The following is an 8,330-nucleotide window of genomic DNA, read 5'->3' on the forward strand; positions in this document are numbered from 1 at the left end:
TGAATTACCTCCGAAAGTGATCAGGATAAGCCCTCTGATGGTGATGACTAACACTCAGAGGTTTCGCCTGTGCTCACTGGTGTCTTGCAAGTTACTTAGGGGAGTCCCCTAGGTCAAGTTTTGACAACTTAGCAGAGGAGTTCTCGGCAACTGACAAAACAGGTGCGACAGTTAACGCCAAGCTGGCCACTATGCTAAAAGACCTTATCAAAGGCGATCTCCCTAAAACAAAGCTAAAGGGGCTGGTGGAAAAATACTTAAGACCAGAAAATTGCTAATTGCTAGTCTCCTCAAAAGTGAACAGAACTATTTGTAATCGGTTGTCTCCAAGTAGGGATGATCTCTATTTACAAACATTGTTTTTACTGGGTTGCCAAACCCAGTCGGAAAATGGGTAGATTTCCGTTTTATTTTTTTTAGTATTTTTTTCCGTGTCAGTAAAAGTCTTGCCTGTCATTCCCCTGCTAAGTGGTGTCTTTGTGCATAGAGTCTTCTGTGCGTATTTTGTTAGGTTTGAGGGGGCTGGGGTAATGCGTAGCTTGCTCTGCACAATTAACCTGTAATGGCGTCGAAAGTCATTGTAACGCGAATGGCTTTTTAGTACATCTTTAAAGAAAATATACCCACATGGAGCTCAAGAATGGAACGTCAAGACAGGCGGTGAAACATAATGATCTGGAATCTTAAAAAAGCGACGAGTAATGGACTTCGACAGCGTAGCGTGAATCTTTCGCCCGTCGAGCCGAAATCAAAATATGCTGTACTTCTAATATTTCGCCAAGGTGGTGTTACGTACAACACTGAAACCAAATGGAAATTTCTCTGGTAACTTACGGGTTCAACAAAGACAGAGAAGGAATCGAACACCACAAGTAGATCTGTGATCTCTGTTGTGTCTCACAGTGTTTACTGAAGTCGCATCTATTTAAAGTTTGCCCGTTTGTCTGGCAAGTAACATTCATTTTGTACTCAACTCTGCAAAGGTTAAAAAAAAATTGTAAATGTGACAGGGAAAAATTACTTGAATGAAAGCTTGTTGTCTCTTTTGTGCTTTATTATTTACGGTCAAGGTTCTTTCGAAAAGGGTTGAATGTGAACTGTCAGAAATTTACTTAATTGCATATGCTTTGTGATTGTGTGTTTCGCTTGCACGCACGCAACTGAAATAGGAAGGGTTTCTTGCTTCTTATAGCAAAATATGTTGCTTGTTTCAATAAATGTTTCGGTGGAAAATATTTCGGAATGATTTCCGTACAGGTCCCTACTTCATTATGCATGCAGAATATATTAATTATTCATTCGCGCTATTGTTTTCTAGAACAATGCGTATACCCAAGGGAATCGAATATATACATGGCTAATTTGTACTTACGGGATGATCAAAAGTGGATCTCCTTCTCTCTCTCTCGCTCGCTCCCTCTCTTTTTTCACCCTCTCTCTTTTCTTTGCCCTTTTTGCTCACAACGTCTCTCTTTCTTTTCGTCCCAGCTTTCCTCTTTCGATTCCTTTGTCCTGTCTGTCTTCTCCAGATCCCGCTCGGCTTTTTCTGTCCTTTTTTCGAAGTCTCTCGCAGTCTGCCTTGAACTCCGTACCACTGTAAACCTCTGGATTACTTGTCCCTCTTCTAGACCACTGAGCTAACGTGTCAAGTTGCTAATTCACACCTTGATAATGATATTTCTTTGGAATTCTGGACGACAATTTACATAACAATGATAAGTAATTATATACGCGTGCCGTGCCGACCACCAATAAATGCACTGATTTTGCTTCTTTTGAAACAACGTCACCCCTTAATAATGCTAACCGTAACCCTTTAGGCTTAAGGTTGAACCCAGTAAAATTCTTTTGGAGGTTAATCGAGCATATCTGTGAATGTCTGAATTGCTTGTTTTTTCATCCCCCGTGCTGCACACTTAAAGAGCACTACACGGAAGAGTATACCTCCTTGTGATTGGGGCATCCTATATGGGAAATTTTTTATGCACGATTTATTGCAATATAAAATCTTTGAGTCGACGTTAACCCCTCTTTTTCAGCAAACTGTGAATTTTGAAACTTGATGGCCGCCTCTCAAGAATCAAATATAAACTTATGGAAACTATCCCGACTTTTAGCCGATCACGAGCGGAGCATAGAGTGGTGCAAAGAGCACAATCTACTCTCGTCGTCAATGAAATGCCCTAAACCTGAGTGCGGAAACGCACTCAAATGGCAAAGACGAACTGCATCGGGGGATGGATTTGTTTGGCGATGCTCTAGAAAAAACTGCAATGGACAAGCTTCAATCCGCCAGAAGTCATGGTTTTCTGGTAGTAAGCTTTCCCTTGAAAAAATATTAGCCCTAACTTACGCTTGGGCGCATAAATTCACCACAACACAAGCAGTGCACGAAACCGCTTTAGATGAAGAAACCACCTCGACAGAAACGGTGATAGATTGGTATAACTATTGCCGGGAGGTTTGTGCAGATAGAATAATGAAACAACATGCGAGGCCAATAGGCGGTCCTGGTACAACTGTTGAGATTGATGAGTCCAAGTTTGGCAAGATGAAGTATCACAAAGGTCGCTACATCGAAGGACAGTGGGTCTTTGGTGGCATTTGCCGGGAAACCAAGGCCTGCTTCCTTGTCCCGGTAGAGCGCAGGGATAAAGAGACACTCTTGCCAATTATCCGCGCTCAAATATTGCCTGGAACACGCGTGATGAGCGACATGTGGAAAGCTTACGATTGCCTACAAGACGAGGGCTATCATCATCTCAGAGTTAACCATCGCCTAAACTTCGTTGACCCAGACACGCTTGCCCACACGCAGCGCATTGAAAATACATGGTGGGGAGTAAAACGAAGTATGCCTCGTGCAGGAACATCCGTGAATCTGTTTGAAAGCTACCTACAGGAGTGGTTGTGGCGTCAGCAAAACAAAAGTGATCCATTCGGAAACATCATTGAGCATATCGCTGATTTGTACAATGTGCGATAAAGAGCCCTCTCTATGCACTGCTCGTGATTCGGCGAAAAGAGCCGTACATTATACAGGAAAGAAAACAAACCCACACTTTGCAGTGCTTTGGTGAATTGACAGAGAAACGAAGGACAATTTTACGAGCAAAAAGAAGGTAGGCATTCAATTGCTGCAAACTTTTATTTGGTCCGTTTGTTTTGTACATGAGAATCTGAACCGTATATGTACAAAGATTTCTTAAAATTCCACTTCTTTCGCTTATTTTAAAATTGACAAATGGCTAAAATTGCTAGAAAAGTGCAAAAATTAAGTTGAAAATGTTCGATTTTCCGTATTTCAGTCAAAATTTTACCGATTTTATTTAAGTCCATATATAGACTTAGAAAAAAAACCTCTAAGAAGACCAAACAAAGCGCTACACTCCCAAAGGGCGTCTATTGTTATCGCTATTGTTTTCTTGAAACAAAGGACCGTATGCATAATGAAGTAGGGACCTGTACGGAAATCTTGCCAATATTTCTGTGAAATTTCCGGCTTTTGTAAATTTATCATGTTGTGTAATTTTCGAGCTTAGCAAATTTGCATACATGTGTGGAAATGTGATACGGGGAGAATTTTTGTGGTAACGCATAAGTCACGAAAATAAACAGGTCTGTTGGAAGCGTGCTTGAGTTTCAACAAAATGACCCCCAAAATCGGCAAAAGATTGTGACGCTGATGAATAATAAAGTAGCTGCTATTACCAAAACGATGGAATTACCTGGTGATAAATAACCTTGTCTTGGAGAGTAAATTTTTGATTTTCCAGAAACAATGGTCAACCTCTGAGAGTTGGGCGATTGTGATCTTTGTGTTGAATTCGCACATTTCTTGTCAAAATTTATAACAATCGAAAGAAAAAGAAAACTAACAAAAACAAAAACCCGGTAGCTTGCCATCATTCGACACAGTTGCTTCACTGTTTCGCGAGTAAACATGCCGCGGTAAAATAACGCGGTAACTTGATCAGAGCACCCGCTGATTTAGATGTGCGATTTACTCGGTGCATCAAAACTTGTAGACTTACAACTAAACATATTTAATCTCACTAACTTTTTTTAGCTGATGGTAACTTTTTATATTCTTGGTTCAAAATTAATGTTGTTTTCGTGTCGTAGATTTTGTTACCGATGGCAAAATATTTTATTCTCAATCGACCGTCCAGAAACTTCTTCTGCTCCTCTTAAAAATTGTGTATCCATATTTATTTACTTTTACATCAATATTTGTTTTGCATAAAGCAAGTTAACAAAATCTGTATCTTGCTTGGTTCGCAGCTGATAGCATTAAAATAGAATTTTCGGTCCTATGCTTCTGTTACTGAGTGGTATACCCCGCCAAACCCCTAGGGATTAACTTCAGCTTTCAACTTTTGTTTTCAAAGCTGTCAGATGCTGTCAGTGCACGCTTACACTTGTGGTGGAAAGAAGTTGCATGATCAACATGTCAGCCCAGAAGCCAATGTTTCTCGATTCCCTTTTATTTTCTTCAATCTCTCTGGGTTCAGCACTTTGCTAGTAACCACATGTCTTCTCAAGGGGCTATTTATCTAAGACTTCTACCATGGCGCTACAATACCAAAACAATATCGTGTACTGTTAGACCTGCATATTACGCAAAGACAACTGTCAACATGTCATTCCAGAAGACAATGTTTTTCACTTCCCATTTATTTTCTTCAATCTTTCTGGGCTCAGTACTTTGCTAGTAACCACATGTCTTCTCAGGCTATTTACCCAAGACTTCTACCATGGCACTACAATGATAGACAATACCAAAACAATATCGTGCACTGTTAGAGCTACATATTACGCAAGGACAACTTGAATCTCCTGGAAGACAACACACAGCTTACTTGACATTATGGAATAAATCGCTGTGTTACTTCACTACCACACGTAAGCAATGCGTGTCAATTTTTTTTAAAGAGGACAGGAATTTCTTCTTTCTGACAAGTGATTAATTAATAGGCCGGTAGCCAGGTTTTTAACCTCAGAAAAGGATCTGTTTCGTCGTAAGAACGTGTGAGGACCTGTGAGCCAAAGGGCCTCTGCTGGTATGACTTCTGGTATGACTTCTGGGTGACCCCCCCCCCCCCCCTCCCCCAACTTGAAAAAAAATGCGTGGAACGCTGCACGTACCACAGGCAACCCAGTGTACCCTCACGGAGGGTCTAGTTGTTATTCAAGTGTGCCAACTACAGGAACTAAAGACCCTTTGGGACAGCCAATGAGGCTCTGGTTGGCATATTAATTACAATAGGTGACGTCAACGTTATATTCGCTATACCAAATCCTCAGACAGGGCTCTTCAGAAAGCTCGACAGTTTTTTTGTTTTCTCATTTTGTGCCACCATCAATCCCTGTGATAAAGCATCAGGCGAGCCGGCTCTAGGCTACTCTCTCACATTCCCTTGTTCTAGCATTGGCAGGAACCCGGGAACTGAATCTTTGTGGCCGAGAATCTCTGAAACCAGATCTGAACGCCCAGTTTGCTTCTCGAGAGGTGGTAAGTCATATTCTGCAATGCAATGCAATGTTAGGGGAGAAGGGGCTCCTACCACAACCAAGAAGAAGCAAGGCCGTCAACCATGATCCCAGTCCAATAAGAAGACAAACTGTAATCCTCAGGTTGGTTACATGAGTAGCGTTGATACCGTTATTAGGTCAGTTGCACCATTGCATGCTGGCCAATTGCGAATAGCAAGGTTGACTTCCGACCCGTTTATCTTGCAGTGTGTATCTAGCTGTAAACTTGAATTCAAATTTTCTGTTATTGAGCAAGAAGCTATTGATGCAGGAATTAATGATCTATGAACGATGTCAGTCGGAAACAGGGGAAATTGTTTCTCCGATATTCCTATGACCAAAAGAGGAACCTGGGGCTCATAGTGTTATTTTCAGTTTGAAGTATTTAAATCAAACATTGACCTACTGTACGTTCAAGATGTACCATAAGGTTGATGAAACCTGGGTTTTTTATGTCCTATAGACCTTCCCAATTTCTTCAATTTCATCCCTATATTGCCAACGTTCAGAAAATATCTCAAGTTTGCATCTAGGGTTCTTCTGTTCCGTTTTTGGGCCCTACCCAAGGGACTGACAGGTAGTCCTTGCATCTTTACCAGGCTGTTAAAATCAGTTTTTTTTTCCACCCTACGCACCCTGTACGGACTTAAGTGTTTGGGTTGTATTGATAATTCTTTTTACTTGGAGGATTCTGAGGAGGCCTGCCTTGAGGCTACCTTACATACTGCCCAATTATTTACGCGCTTGCGTTTTGTGTTTTACCCGACCCAGTCTGTTTTTCACCCTACGCAGTGCCTAGAGTTCTTAGGATTCCTGTAAAAATATTCATATATTCTTAGCCTTAACGGAGGCTGACAAGGTCGTTGTTTTGTGCCACTAAGCTTTGTGCGCCCAGTAGTTCTCAATCCATGAAGTTGCCACACTGATAGGAACTTTAGCGTCTACTTTCCCTGGGGTTGAGTTTGGTCCTTTGTAGTATAGACACTTGGAATGGGTCAAAGAATTGGCACATCTCTCATAAGGTATTTCGTTGTAAACATGCCTCCGTCTGCTGACAGCATTGGTGCTGTTAGAGTGGTGAGTCATCTCTGTCTTCACAGGTTTCCGGGTTATTGACCGTTGTTCCCCAAATATCGCTTTTACAGTGGATGCATCACGCATGGGTCGGGGTGCCATAATGCACTAAACGCAAACTGAGTATTCTTATTCTATTCGGTTCAGTATCCATTCTGCGCATGAGGAACATGCCTTACAACATGACTGCTATTTCCTACATCAGTGGCATCGGGGATGCAGGAACAAGGAATGCAATACAATTGCTAAGGTAATTTGATTAAAGGCCCTTTGAGAAGCATAGTCGGCGTTTCTGCTGCGCGTCAACCGGTGCGGTTTAATGTAACTGCAGATTCTCTATCGCGCCGTTTTGGAGATGGGATCATAATGAGAACTGAATCGCGGTATTTACTTGTATATATATGGGATTTTGTTGTTCCCCAGATAGACCTGTTTGCAAGTAGAATCAACCATCAAACTAGTGCCTATGCTTCCTTGAAGCAAGACATGAACGCATCATAGGTGGATGCTTTCCCTGTGAATTGGTCACAATTCACTAACAATTACATTTCCTCATGGGGATGCTCACCCTCTGAGCCCAGAACGGCAACCCCTGACATGCAAGGTGTCAGGTGACAGTTCATTAGGGCAACATTCCGGGCGAGGTTGACAACTTACTAATGTCCTCTTGAATAATTAGCGGCAGCAAAGCAGTAAGATGTTCCCCTCCTCAAATGCATGGCGTGCATCTGGTCTACAAGAGAAAACTGATCCACTACATCCGAGTGTGAACAACGTGTTAACGTTTCTCCACGCCTTTCATATTAACCGACTATCATACTCGACGATTAGTACGGCTTGCTCAGCACTCGCAAGCTGTTTAAAGGGATTGAATTTCCTGGTTGTCACTACGCTGTGACTGACCATCATTTTATAATGCGCTACCTGTAGGGTGTGTTCAACTCTTGCAAGCTTACTCCTCGATATCAGGTAACATGGGATCTTATGCCTGTCCTAAAGTATATAGGACTATTGTATCCTCTAAGCAAGCTGTGTCTCGGAGGAACTGACCTTTAAACCGCGAGCTTTAACATATGGGCAGCGGTGTCAAACACTGTCATTTTCGGAGGATCGATGCCATAGAGAAAACTCCTGATTATTATTTATGTTCTACATACAGGATCATGTAAAGCAGGACAGACCTGGGAAAAATCCTCATGTCATTTTTTGGTTGGGAAGAACCCTGAAGTACCCTAAAGAACCACTTACTCTACTCTAGAACGCTATCTTGGTAAAAACCCAGCTTGTTTCGTCACCATGGCAATGGCCGTCTTCTCCTTTCATATGTCATACCTTATCGGCACATTGGTACGAATGCAAATGGGCGATGAATTAAAGCTGTTATGGAAGCAAGTGTAGTAGATACAGCAAGGTTTAATACTCACAGCGCCAAATGAGCAGCTATATCGAGAGCAGGCAGGTGATTCCAACTGATGAAATCCTGAAACGCATCGAATGATCTAGAGAATCTGCTTTTCAGGAGTTCTATAACCAACCCGTTATTGCTGGAAACAGCTTTGCTGGAGCTGTTCCAGGTCGATAAGTTGGCTTTCTGGATTGGAATAGTTGTGTCCACGTTTATTGCTGTAAAATCTCATGTTAACCGGAAGTGACGTCACCGGGATTTGGTAGAATTAGAAAATTAAACGAGCCTTACCTGTAAGGTGAAGTTTGATTGTGAT

Source organism: Montipora capricornis, chromosome 12 (genome assembly GCF_036669925.1).
Source record: "Montipora capricornis isolate CH-2021 chromosome 12, ASM3666992v2, whole genome shotgun sequence".
Taxonomy (NCBI): Eukaryota; Metazoa; Cnidaria; class Anthozoa; order Scleractinia; family Acroporidae; genus Montipora; species Montipora capricornis.